Genomic DNA, 13,304 nt, shown 5'->3' with positions numbered 1-13,304 from the left:
CTAGCTGTTGGGGTGGCGCTTCGCGCCACCCCAACACCTAGTTGGTGGGGCGCTTCGCGCCCCCCAAGCCCCCCCGCGCGCGTAAGTCGTTACGCGCCATATTAGTTACGCGCCATTGTAGTTGTGTCCCTGTGTCCCACCTGTGAATATAGATAGATTTATATATGTGTTTCAAACTACGTAAAAATTGCGAATATACAACATTCTTGGCTTTCCCATTGTCTGTGCATATACAAAGCCGTATGTACTAATAATGACGTCATATGCAAACGCTCTTTTTACAAACAAACAAACATGCACACACACAACTCGTTTTTATATAGATAGATAGATAGATAGATACAATACAAATTAACTGCGTAAAACTTGCGAATATACAACATTCTTCGCTGTCCAATTGTCGCTGCATATAAATAGATTGTCAGGTTTACCGACCCTCGAACATGCAACGTACAATTGTCCATGGGAAAAACAATCAGTATTAAGATCTATACCACATTTTTCTAATGATTGACCTTGAGCTTTGTTAATGGTGATTGCAAATGCTAATCGAATTGGGAATTGCAATCTTTTAAATTGAAAAGGCAGATCCGTTGGAATCATGGGAATGCGAGGAATAAGAACAGCCTCACCCTCAAAAGGCCCTGTCAAGATTGTGGCCTCTATTAGGTTTTCCATTGTTTTTTTTTTACGGCAAGTCGCGTGCCATTGCAAAGCTTTGGTGGGTTGATATTTCTTAAAAGTATTATTGGTACGCCTATTTTTAGTTGTAGCACGTGTGGTGGAAACCCTGAAAGATCCACGGAATTTAAAAATTCAGATGGATAATTAACCGCTTCATTTGGTTCCAAAACTATGTCGACTGACTTGTAAAGGACTGCCTGGTCTCGAATCTTGGTCAAAACAATATTGTTGATTTCGTGGACGTCTGTATTTTTGGGTGCGAGAATCGCTCTTTCACTTAGCCATTTATTATTTTTATAATTTTTTAGAATATTCGGAAATACTTTTTCAATGAATTCATTTTTGGACGTCACTAAATTACAGAAATCAGCAGGTAGTTGTATACGTCCTGAAATTGAGTCTACTGGAAGCTTTCCGCTTCCAATTGCCAGCAATTGATCTGAAAATGTTTGACCAGAGTCATCGTTTTGCAATCGGACACGCATATTTGTAGTTAATTTTAATGTTTTTACGTGTGCCCATAAATTAGAATTTTTCAGGCAAGCATACATTTCGTCTGCAGGAGGAGTTGATCTAGGTATTATAGGTAATGTTTGCCTGAAATCTCCCGCAAGCAATATTAATGTGCTGCCAAAGGGTTTCGACTTCCCTCGCAAATCTTTCAAGCATTGATCCAGAGCCTCGAGCAATTTTTGTGTGCCATTGTGCACTTATCCCAAATAATAAGTTTGCATTGCTGCAATACTTTACCCATCCCAGATGATTTGGAAATATTGCACGTGGGAGTTTCTGTAGAATGCAAATTCAGAGGCAATTTCAAAGCGGAATGAGCAGTTCTTCCACCAGGCAGAAATGTTGCGGCTATTCTGGACGACGCAATTGCCAACGCTATATCATTTTTTGATCGAATTGATGCCAGAATCAGTTTTATCACAAACGTTTTACCAGTACCTCCTGGCACATCCAAAAAGAAAATTACTCCAACGTTGTTATCGACACAATGCATTATCGTATCATAAATGTCTTTTTGTTCCGACGTTAACTTGGAAATGTTATTTTGTACATACGACAATAGACCACTCGTACTGTAACTTTGTTCACGATCCAATTCTACACATGTCGAAACAGCAGCGATACGGTTAGGTGAAGGCATTCCCAAATCCTGAAGAGGTTTGTTTGCCATACGTACGCACAAATCTTCTATAATAACTAAAGTGTATTTATAAATTTCTGATGTAAAATCAAAAGTCATATCTGACGTCTCTAACTGTTTTCGATGGAGTATATCTTCGGACATTTTTTACTTATATTTTTCCCATAACTCTGTAGGAGCTGATGGAGAGCAAGTTGTTAAAATGATGCCAAACAATGCACGAATTTGACTTGGGGTTGACGTTTCGCACGCGTCATTGATGCAGTTATCCCAGTGTTGATCATTCTCCAATAAATTCAGAGCTTGGCATGCACTACGGTAAGTGTCATGTATAGTACCGTTTACAGTTCTCAAATACTCAAAGGATGTCGGACCGGGTACATTCACCAAAACTAGGCGTAGAAAGAAGCATTCATGTTGATTGGGGTGAACGGTGTAGAGTCTTCCTATCGTGGTATCTTTGAAGATGGTAGGTTGGCCGTCGACTGACTTACTCTGTTTTCGACGTTCAAATACTTTATTTTTAGTATTCCACGTGTAATACGAAGGCACTTCAGTATACAGCAGTTTTTTTGCAAAAGAATCATTTTTGCAAAGCGAAAAGAAACCGGTTAACTTTGTATCCGGTGGATTCAGGGCTCTTTGTTGCACGTTTGTTTCCGAGAAATAAACACGTTGACCATTCTGTAAATGTACCGCTAAATGAACAACAGCTGGACTACGTTCATGTATCGGAAATGAAAGAATTCGCCAAACAGCTTCATTACTGCTTATGTATCTTCCAGCCTGGTATTGTACGATTTCGTCGATATCTTTGATTTCGGGCTGCAAGCCAAAAACTGCCATGTCACTGCCTTTGTTGACGTATTTACATATGTATTTGATTGCCTTTACGGAGTTACAGTATTCAACATTTATGTGTGCATTAAATGTTTTTGATAATAATGGGGAATATGGAACAACCCACTGGTTATCTACTTCGATGGTGGTACCGTTACGCTTCTTTATTATTGCTGTTTTACCGCCATCTTCAGTAGATCTTCTTCTATATTGTGGGTAACCATCATTGCCAGTAATTGTGTTGGATACTAAAAGTCGAGGATATTGCTTTGTGCACCTTCCTTTGGCCATGCATGGTGAATTTTCGTTCAGTGCACCGCAAGGTCCATGTATCATATTTTTTACAATAATATCATGTAACCCCTTATCGACATTTTCATCAGGTATTTCAGCGGAAATCACATCATCAATTTCGTTCGAAGTAATTTTCTTATGTAGCCAGATTAGTATATGTGCGTGTGGCAAACCTCGCTTTTGCCATTCCACTGAGTACATCCAGCATCGCACTGACCCAAACACTTCAAGTTTTACTATGTAGTTTATCAGTGATTTCAACTTTTGCCGGAAGACACGGGCCGTAATGTCATGTCTACGAACCGCCGATTGTCATTGAAGTAAAAGCTGCAGTATCTCGTCCACAGATTGATTACATGTAAATGTAATAAATAAATCTGGACGACCATAGAGACGAACATACGCAATAGCATCTTGAGCATATTCATGCATATGACGGGGACTGCCAGCATATGACGAAGGTAAAATTGTTAATCTTCCAACGTTTGTGGTATTACCGTCATTTATAACTGCATCTCGCAAATGAATGTATTGTTCAGAGCGGAGCTTGGTCTGATTCAGGCGGATATATAGCAAACGTTCTGATTCAATTTTAGCATACATATCAACGACAAATTGGTGAAACAATTCACGGCATTTTAAAATATAATTTTCTTCATCCTGCCGAATCATTAGTCTATAGGAATAATAATGCATTGCACTGCATTTCTTATTCATTTCTTTGTCAGTGGCTGGATTCATCAATTTAATATTAAAGTGATAGCCGTCGGCTCCATCCCAAAAAATGATAGGATATTGTAGGGCATCGTAGCATCGATGAGTTTCAGCAATCCTTAACAACTGAGCGTTTCGCTTATGAAGAATAATATCTCGAGGTAAAAACTGATCGCCGACCATAACGATTGCCACTTCGTCGATAGTTGGAGCATTGTATCTACGCTCATGTTGGCCGGGAGGCGTTTTGTCAGCGGAAATAACAATTTTATGCGTATCAGTAGGCATCAAATCGATGGCTGTTTTGAACAGACGCACTAAATTATTATTTTCGTGGAAAAGATGTTGCAATTGGGAAACGATTGTCCTTTCAACGTTGGGAGAAATTTCGCAACGTGCATTCAATTCAGAATTTCTATCACTGATGAAGTACAATTGTAAAAATTTATGATTCTCGCCTGAGAATGGTAGAAGGTACCCCGCTCTATGATAAATTTGCCCTTTTACTTTGAAAGTAGACATAAATTGATCTGGATTTAATGGCTCTAGTGGTGCAGCCAATAGAGGAAGTTTAACTTTTCCTGAGGCGCAACACATTCCCATTGTTTCACCATTGAATTTCAAGGCCTTGCAATAGGGACAAATTTTAGACATAGTCCCGATTTGTTTTTTGGCATAGACTCTTTGAGCATCTTCCTCGGCTGTTGCCATTGTAAGTTCATCAGTCAGTTTAAAGTTAAACATTAATAGATTTCTACGTGAATGCATGTCTTAAATATCTTTAATGACGTCACCGTCATAACAAAAATGACGACAACTAACTTCATGACGTCAGTCAACACACAAACATGACGTCACCTGACAGACACATCCACAGACAACTTATTTTTATACATATAGATAGATAAAACAAGGCAATATAAGCGTTAGGGAACACTTACAACCAAGGATGTATCCATGGTGGGATACTGGGTTTGAACCCCCCTCCCCCCCCCCGAAATTTTGATCCGACCCGTGAAAAAGTAGTAAAATGCATAAAATTTTTGATCCGTCCTTCAAAATTTTTCTTTGTACCCCGCCCCGAGAAACAAATAATTCCCCCCAAAGAAAAACCCTAGACGACCCTTTCTTACAACCGTAGAAATAGCTCAGCCACAAAAGGCAAATGATGTCATATTGTTTCCGATTGGCTATTCACTATGACAATGATTTGTCTGACAGTTGATTTGCGAATATTACCCATTTATCTAAGTCATTAGAACTAAAGATTTCAATTTGACAAGCTTATATTAGCTGACAGTTATTCTATTTCATAAGGATGTATTCTATTCTAACATTTGGTCAGTTAATTATTTTTCTGATACACATCCATGCTTATGTATTGGTCTGAAAAGTTAGAATGGACTGGAAGCAAGAATACGCTCAGGATAACTATTTAAAGTCATTAATTAAAAAAAAACTTTCCAAAAAAGAACTTTTTCAAAGAAAATTAAAGGCAATTTAAAACCAAAGATCAGCAGAAACAAATACCTGTTAAAATTCAAACTAGAAACGACCAGAAATTACTATTAAAGAACAAATGAAGCCAAAAACGAACGGAAATTAAATAAACAATCTTAGCAAAACACCATAGAACAAGTACTAATACTAATGAATAAATTTCAAGCAATTACTATTGAAGAATAAATGAAACCCAAAACAAACAGAAATAAAAAAACATAACAATCATAGCAAACAAACATACAGTAGGTACTAATATAAATGAATAAATAAATCTTGAAACGAGTGAAACTTAAATTGTATATACAAATGAAGCTTGAAACGAACAAAAATCACTACAAACAAAAGTTTGGGTTTTGCATCCCTCTCATAAAAGTCTAAAACCTATAAAGTCTAAAAGTCAATGGCACTTTACCAAAAAAAACGAATTATGTTACAAATATTTGTACTGAACCCTTTGTACTGATTACAACATTGAAAATAAATATAAAATTAGAGTAGAATTAAATTTTGAATTCATGAGCTATCAGCAATTAACATAATTATGTATCATATATCAAGTTTAATTTTATTAGTTCTTTCCAAGACTTTTCAAGACAAATGTAGTTTTACTACAAATTAAAAGTTTGGATACTGCCCCCTTCCTTAACTGTAAAAGTCTAAAGCCTACTCCGTCATTAGCACTTCACTGAAAACGAATAATAGAACAAATAGTTTCTTTTCCAGTTATTACACCATTGAAAATGAAAAAAAAATTACAGCGAAATAAAAGCTTGAAATGATTGTCTTTCAACAATTGATAGTATCATATATCAAATATTCAGTTTGATTGTATTTGTACTTTCCAAGACTGTTCAAGACATATAATTTTCAGTAAAGCACCAAAATTTAAGTTTCACTCGTTTTAAGATTTATTTATTCATTTAAATTAGTACCTATTGAATGTTTGTTTCCTATGATTGTTTTCTTAATTTCTATTCCTCTTGGGTTTCATTTACTCTTCAATAGTAATTTCTTGTAATTTATTTATTTATATTAGCACTTTTTGTAGGTTTTTTTGCAATTATTGTTTATTTAATTTCTGTTCGTTTTGGATTTCATTTATTCTTTAATTGCAATTTCTTGTCGTTTCTAGTTTGAATTTTAACATGGATTTGTATCTGCTGATCCTAAGTTTAATATGACCTTCGCTTTTCTTTGAAAACCTTCTGCTTCAGAAAGTTTTTAGATTAATTTTTGTTCGTTTTTGACTGCAAAAAGTTTCAAGTTTTTAGAAAATGCCTTATTTCAAAATCAATTTTTTTTCAACATCAATCTTTCATCAAAGAATCAAAACTAGTATCAAAGTACCAAATTATCAAACAGTTCGTGGTAACGAACTGTAGTAAGGAGCGACCCGGCTCAATAGTAAACGAAACTCTAAAAAACGGAATTCTGACATAAAAAGAATCGGATTTTCATGCCGATTTTAAATATACAAGTTTCATCAAATTTAATCTGTGTCATCAAAAGTTACGAGCCTGAGAAAATTTGCCTTATTTTGGAAAATAGGGAAACACCCCCTAAAAGTCATAGAATCTTAACGAAAATCACACCATCGCATTCAGCGTACCAGAGAACCCTATTGCAAACATTTCAAATTCCTGTCTACAAAAATATAGAATTTCGTATTTTTTGCCAGAAGACAGAAAACGGGTGCGTGTTCGTTTTTCCCAGGGGTCATCGTATCGACCAAGTAGTCCTAGAATGTCGCAAGAGGGCTCATTCTAACGGAAATGAAAAGTTCTAGTAACCTTTTTAAGTGACCAAAGAAATTGGAGGGCACCTAGGCCTCCTCCCACATTCATTTTTTCCCAAAGTCAACGGATCAAAATTTTGAGATAGCCGTTTTTTTCAGCATAGTCGAAAACCATAATGACCATGTCTTTGGGGATCACTTACTCTCCCATAGTCCCCGGGGGAGGGGCTGCATGTTACAAACTTTGACCAGTGTTTACATACAGTAATGGTTATTGGGAAGTGTACAGACGTTTTCAGGGGGATTTTTTTTGGTTTGGGGGGGTTATGTGGGAGGATCTTTCATTGGAGGAATATGCCATGGGGGAAGAGAAATTCAATGAAAAGGGCGCAGGATTTTCAAGCATTATTTTAAAAAAAAATGAAACAATAAACATGAAAAAGTTTTTTTCAATTGAAAGTAAGGAGTAGCATTAAAACTTTAAACGAACAGAGATTATTACGCATATGAGGGGTTCTTCTCCACCTAAATACCTCGCTCTTTATGCTAAAGTATTTTTAGTAATTTCAACTATTTTCTGATTCAGGGGTCATTCTTAAAGAGTTGGGACAAAACTTAAGCTTTAGTGTAAAGAGTGAGGTATTAACGAGGGGACAAACCCCCTCATATCTATATATATAAAAATAAGTTGTCTGTCTGTCTGTCGAGTGACGTCACTGTCCACACATGACGTCTGAATTATTTCATCATATACCAATTCAAAAACGAATTTAATCAAGCCGAAGTAGCTGAGTTGGTAGAGCGTTAAGTTTCAGGTTCTAGAGGTTCCAGGTTCGAACCTTGAATACAAAAGAAGAAAAAAAAAAACTAAAAAAGGTGAAAACTACAAAAAAACTAAAAAAGCTAAGGTAGAAAAAACTAAAAAAAGGTAAAAAACTAAAAAAGAAAAAAACTGAAAAACTAAAAAAAGGTAAAAACTACAAAAAACCAGAGCTAAGAGCCAAGAGCTCATATGGTATGAGCTCTAGCAAAATTCTATAAATAAATAGATTGATTTAAAAAGGAAAATAAAAGGCTTAATGCCGGTCAAGATTTAAAATAAGAGCTCTGAGTCACAAAGTCCTTCTAAATTTCAAAATTCATTAAGATCCGATCACCCACTCGTAAGTTATAAATACCTAATTTTTTCTAATTTTTCCTCTCCCTTTTGCCCCCCAGATGGTCGAATCTGGGAAAACGACTCTATCAAGTCAAATTGTGAAGCTCCCTGACACGCCTACCAATTTTCATCATTTTAGCACGTCCAGAAGCACCAAACTCGCCAAATCACTGAACCCCTCCCCTCAACTCCCCCCAAAAAAGCGAATCCAGTATGGTTCAGTCAATCACGTATCAAGGACATTTGTTTATTCTATCCACCAAGCTTCATCCCGATTCCTACACTCCAAGTGTTTTTCCAAGATTTCCCCCTCCAACTCCCCCCAATGTCAAAAGATCTGGTCGGGATTTGAAATAAGAGCTTTGAGACATGAATTCCTTCTAAATATCAAATTTCATTACGATCCGATCACCTGTTCGTAAAATAAAAATACCTCAATTTTCACGTTTTCCAAGAATTCCGGTTTCCCCCTCCAACTCCCCCGAATGTCACAGGATCTGATCGGTATTTAAAATTAAAGCTTTAAAGCGCAAGATCCTTCTAAATATCAAATTTGATTAAGATCTGGTCACCCTTTCGTAAGTTACAAATGCCTCAATTTTCAAAATTACCCCCCCCCCCCCCAACTCCACCAAAGAGAGCAGATCCGGTCCAGTTATGTCAGTCACGTATCTTAGACAGGTTTTGATTCTTCCCACCCAGTTTCATCCTGATCTCACCTCTTAAGTATTTTCTAAGATTTCTGGTTCCCCTCAACTGCCCCCCCTCCAATTACGCTGGATCCGGTTGAGATTTAAAATAAGAGATCTGAGTTACGAGATCCTTCTAAATATGAAGTTTCATGAAGATCCGATCACTCCTTCGTAAGTTAAAAATACGTCATTTTTTCTTATTTTTCAGAATTACCCCCCCCCCGCAATTGAGCGGATCCGTTCCAATTATGTAAATCACGTATGCAAGACTTCTGCTTATTTTTCCAACCAAGTTTCATCCCAATCCCTCCAATCGAAGCGTTTTCCATCATTTTAGGTTTCCCCACCCCAAACTTTCCCCAATGTCACCAGATCCGGTCAGGATTTAAAATAAGAGCTTTGAGACACGATATCCTTCTAATATCAAATTTCATGGAGATCCAATCACCCGTTCGTAAGTTAAAAATACCTCCTTTTTTCTAATTTTTCAGAATTAACCCCCTCCCCCAACTACCCCAAAGAGAGCGGATCCGTTTTGGTTATGTCAATCAAGTATCTAGGACTCGTGTTTTTTCCCCACCAAGTTTCATCCCGATCCCTCCACTCTAAGTGTTTTCCAAGTTTTAGGTTTCCCCCCTCCAACTCCCCCCAATGTCATCAGACCCGGTTGGGATTTAAAATAAGAGCTCTGAGACACAATATCATTCCAAACATCAAATTTCATTAAGATCCAATCACCCGCTCATAAGTTAAAAATACTTCATTTTTTCTATTTTTTTCCGAATTAACCGCCCCCCCCCAGATGGTCAAATCGGGAAAACTATTTCTAATTTAATCAGGTCCGGTCCCTGATACGCTTGCCAAATTTCATCGTCCTAGCTTACCTGGAAGTGCCTAAAGTAGTAAAACCGGGACTTTAGGTTTTCCCCCCTCCAACTCCCCCCAGTGTCATCGGATCCTGTCGGGATTTAAAATAATAGCTCTGAGACACAATATCATTCCAAACATTAAATTTCATTAAGATCCAATCACCCGCTCATAAGTTAAAAATACTTCATTTTTTCTATTTTTTGCGAATTAACAGGGCCCCCACTCCCCCCCAGATTGTCAAATCGGGAAAACGACTATCTCTAATTTAATCTGGTCCGGTCCCTGATACGCTTGCCAAATTTCATCGTCCTAGCTTACCTGGAAGTGCCTAAAGTAGCAAAACCGGGACCGACAGACAGACCGACAGAATTGGCGATTGCTATATGTCACTTGGTTAATACCAAGTGCCATAAAAACTAAAAAGAAAAAAAACTAAAAAAGGAAAAAAACTGAAAAATAAAGGAGAAAAAGAAAACTACAAAAAAAGTAAAAACTACAAAAAAAACTAAAAAGGAAAAAAAGTAAAAACTAATAAAAAAACTAAAAAAACTAAAAAGAAAAAAAACTAAAAACTAATAAAAAAACTAAAAACTGAAAAAGAAAAAAAAACTAAAAAAAGGGACACTCAAAGAGAAAGCGACCGGGACACAGGGAATGTTCGATTAGCAATCACCATCAACAAAGCACCGGGACACAAATGACGACCGGGACACAGGGAATATAAATGACGACCGGGACACTCAAAGAGAAATTACATACCAGGACACCGGGACACAAATCACGACCGGGACACAGGGAATATAAATAAAGACCGCGACACTCAAAGAGAAATTACAGACTGGGACACCGGGGCACAAATGACGATCGGGACACAGGGAATATAAATGACGACCGGGACACAGGGACACAACTACAACAGGGACGCCGGTAGGCACAGGGGGATATATAAATGACGACGGGGACACAGGGAATGTTCGATTAGCAATCACCATCAACAAAGCTCAAGGGCAATCATTAGAATAATGAGGTATAGATCTGAATACAGATTGTTTTTCCCATGGACAATTATATGTTGCATGTTCAAGAGTTGGTAAACCTGACAATCTATTTATATGCATAGACAATGGGACAGCCAAGAATGTTGTATATTCGCAAGTTTTACGTAGTTAAAAACATATATATATCTATCTATACTCACAGGTGGGACACAGGGACACAACTACAATGGCGCGTAACGACTTACGCGCGCGGGGGGGCTTTGGCGGGGGCGCGAAGCGCCCCCACCAATACTAAAAAAACACCAGTACATAATAAAAATATAAGAATATAGAAGTTTGTTACGTAGGTTGATTCTGAAGTTACGTATATTTTTACTAATAAAAACGTTCGTTAACAAATTTTAAGTTCTAGTTGCCTTTTTAAGTAACCGAAAAATTGGATGGCAACTAGGCCTCCTTTCCCACCCCTTATTTCTCAAAATCGTCTCATCAAAAATAAAGAGAAAGCCATTTAGCCAAAAAAAGAATTAATATGCAAATTTCAATTTAATAATTTATGTGCGGAGAGTCCAGAAATTAAAAAGGGGCCGTTCCCTTCTCAACGCCCCGCTCTTTACGCAGGATTTTTTTTAACTCTTTAATAAAGTAGAATTGAGAGAAAGAGTCAAACTTTAGCGTAAAGAGCGGGGCGTTGAGAAGGGAACAGCCCTTTCATACACGGAGTAATTTCTGTTCGTTTTAAGTTTTAATGTTGCTTCTTACTTTCAGTAAAAAAAAAAACAGTTTTTTTATATTTAATTTTCAAAGTAAAGCAAGCATTTACGTAAACAAGATATCAAAGTAAAAAAAAAGTATCAAAGTAGCAATAAGCAAGTTCCGCAACTTAAGAGCCATTACCCCGGGCTGGGGTGGGAGGGCTCAAACCCGAAAGCATATTTATTTGGCCTTTGAACTATTTTCAACAAAACGGCTATCTCAAAATTTTGACCGGATGCCCTCTGGGAAAGTAGGGCGAGGGCTAATTGCCCACTGATCACTTTTGACTCAGAACTAAAAGTTTCAATTTTCGATCAAATTAGCCCTCTCCAAAGTTAATACGACCATCACTTCGATAAAACAGTTATATTCTAGTAATGAGCAACTTACACAAGTTACAATCCTTTCCCTGGGGGCTATAGAGGATTTCTCAACCCCTAAGTTATAAGAATTTGAATTTAGGACTATTTTGAACAAAATGGCTATTTCAAAAATTTTATAAGATACATTTGGGGGGAAAAGGAATAAGGGGGGAGGGGTGTTGCTTTTTGATCATTTTCGATTCTTAAAAGGGGGACAATAAATTTCAATTTCCGATCGAATGAAGTTCCTCCAAATTTTATACGACCAGGTCTTCTATAGAAGCTTTATATGTTAACGATAAGCTGCTAGTATAACTTACAGCCCTTTCCCCCAGGGCCAAGGTGGGAGGTTCAAACCCAGAACATTTGACATTTGGAAGATTTTGAACAAAATGACTAACTCAAAATTTTGTTCGAAAGTATTTAGAAAAAAAAGCCGAGAGCTTGCCTACCATCTGATTATTCTTGACTTTTAAAAATGGAGCTAGAACTTCCAATTTAAATCGAATAAGGCTTTTAGAAGTCTTATATATGAATATGTGAAACCTTATATACGAACAATGGACAGCTTGCATAAATTATAGCCATTACTTGAAGGCAGTGGGAGGTTTTGTCAACCCCGAGGAATAATTATTTGAATAACTTCACCTCTTGACTATTTCGGACATAATGGCCATCTCAAAATTTTGATTGGATGCGCTTGAGGAAAAGAGGGCATGGAAAGGGGAGGGGGGCTTGATACCCTGCAAACACGTTTGACTCTTAAAAAGGGCACTAGAAATATTTATTTCTAATTGAAAGAGTCCCCTCCGAAGTTTATAACAGCGCCCCTTGCATATGAAATGCCTCTGGAGAAACAAAAATGGAGCCTTATGGCATTAGGGTTGGTGGAGAGAGGCTAGTTGCCATCGGATAACTTTTGACTCATAAAAAGAGAACTAGAACTTTCAGTCTCTAATCATTTCAATCCAATTCGAAGTATGCCCCCGGGCATACCTTACAACCCTTCCTCAGATTTTGGTGTGGGGGGGTTGTGGATCCCGAAGTTTTGCCATCTGATCGTAAGAAGAGTTCAAACAAAACTGCCATCTCAAAAATTTTGATAGGATACATTTGGGGAAAAGAGGTGGGGGGGGGGTATATGCCAGACGATCACTTTTGATGACTCTTAAAAAGGTAAATAGAAATGTCAATTTCCAATCAAATGAGCCTCCTCTGATGTTTATACGACCCCTTACAGAAACCTAATCTGGCCCAGGGGCATAACTTATAACACTGCCCCCGGACTCTGGGGGGCTGTGATGACCCCTGAGTTTTTGTTATTTGATCTTTAAACTATTTTCAACAAAATGGCTATCACAAAGTCTTGATAAGATGGATTTAGGGAAAAAGGGCCTTGAGGGGAGGACTAGCGGTCCTCGGATCACTTTTGACTATTAAAAAGGACACTAGAAATTCCGGGGGGGGGGGGGGTTTTGGACGATCCTTTTTTACTCACAAAAAAGAAACTAAAACTTTCAATTTACAATCAATGAGCCACCTCT

The sequence above is a fragment of the Artemia franciscana genome, chromosome 13 (assembly GCF_032884065.1).
Source record: "Artemia franciscana chromosome 13, ASM3288406v1, whole genome shotgun sequence".
Taxonomy (NCBI): domain Eukaryota; kingdom Metazoa; phylum Arthropoda; class Branchiopoda; order Anostraca; family Artemiidae; genus Artemia; species Artemia franciscana.
Note: the sequence above shows the minus strand (reverse complement) of the source record.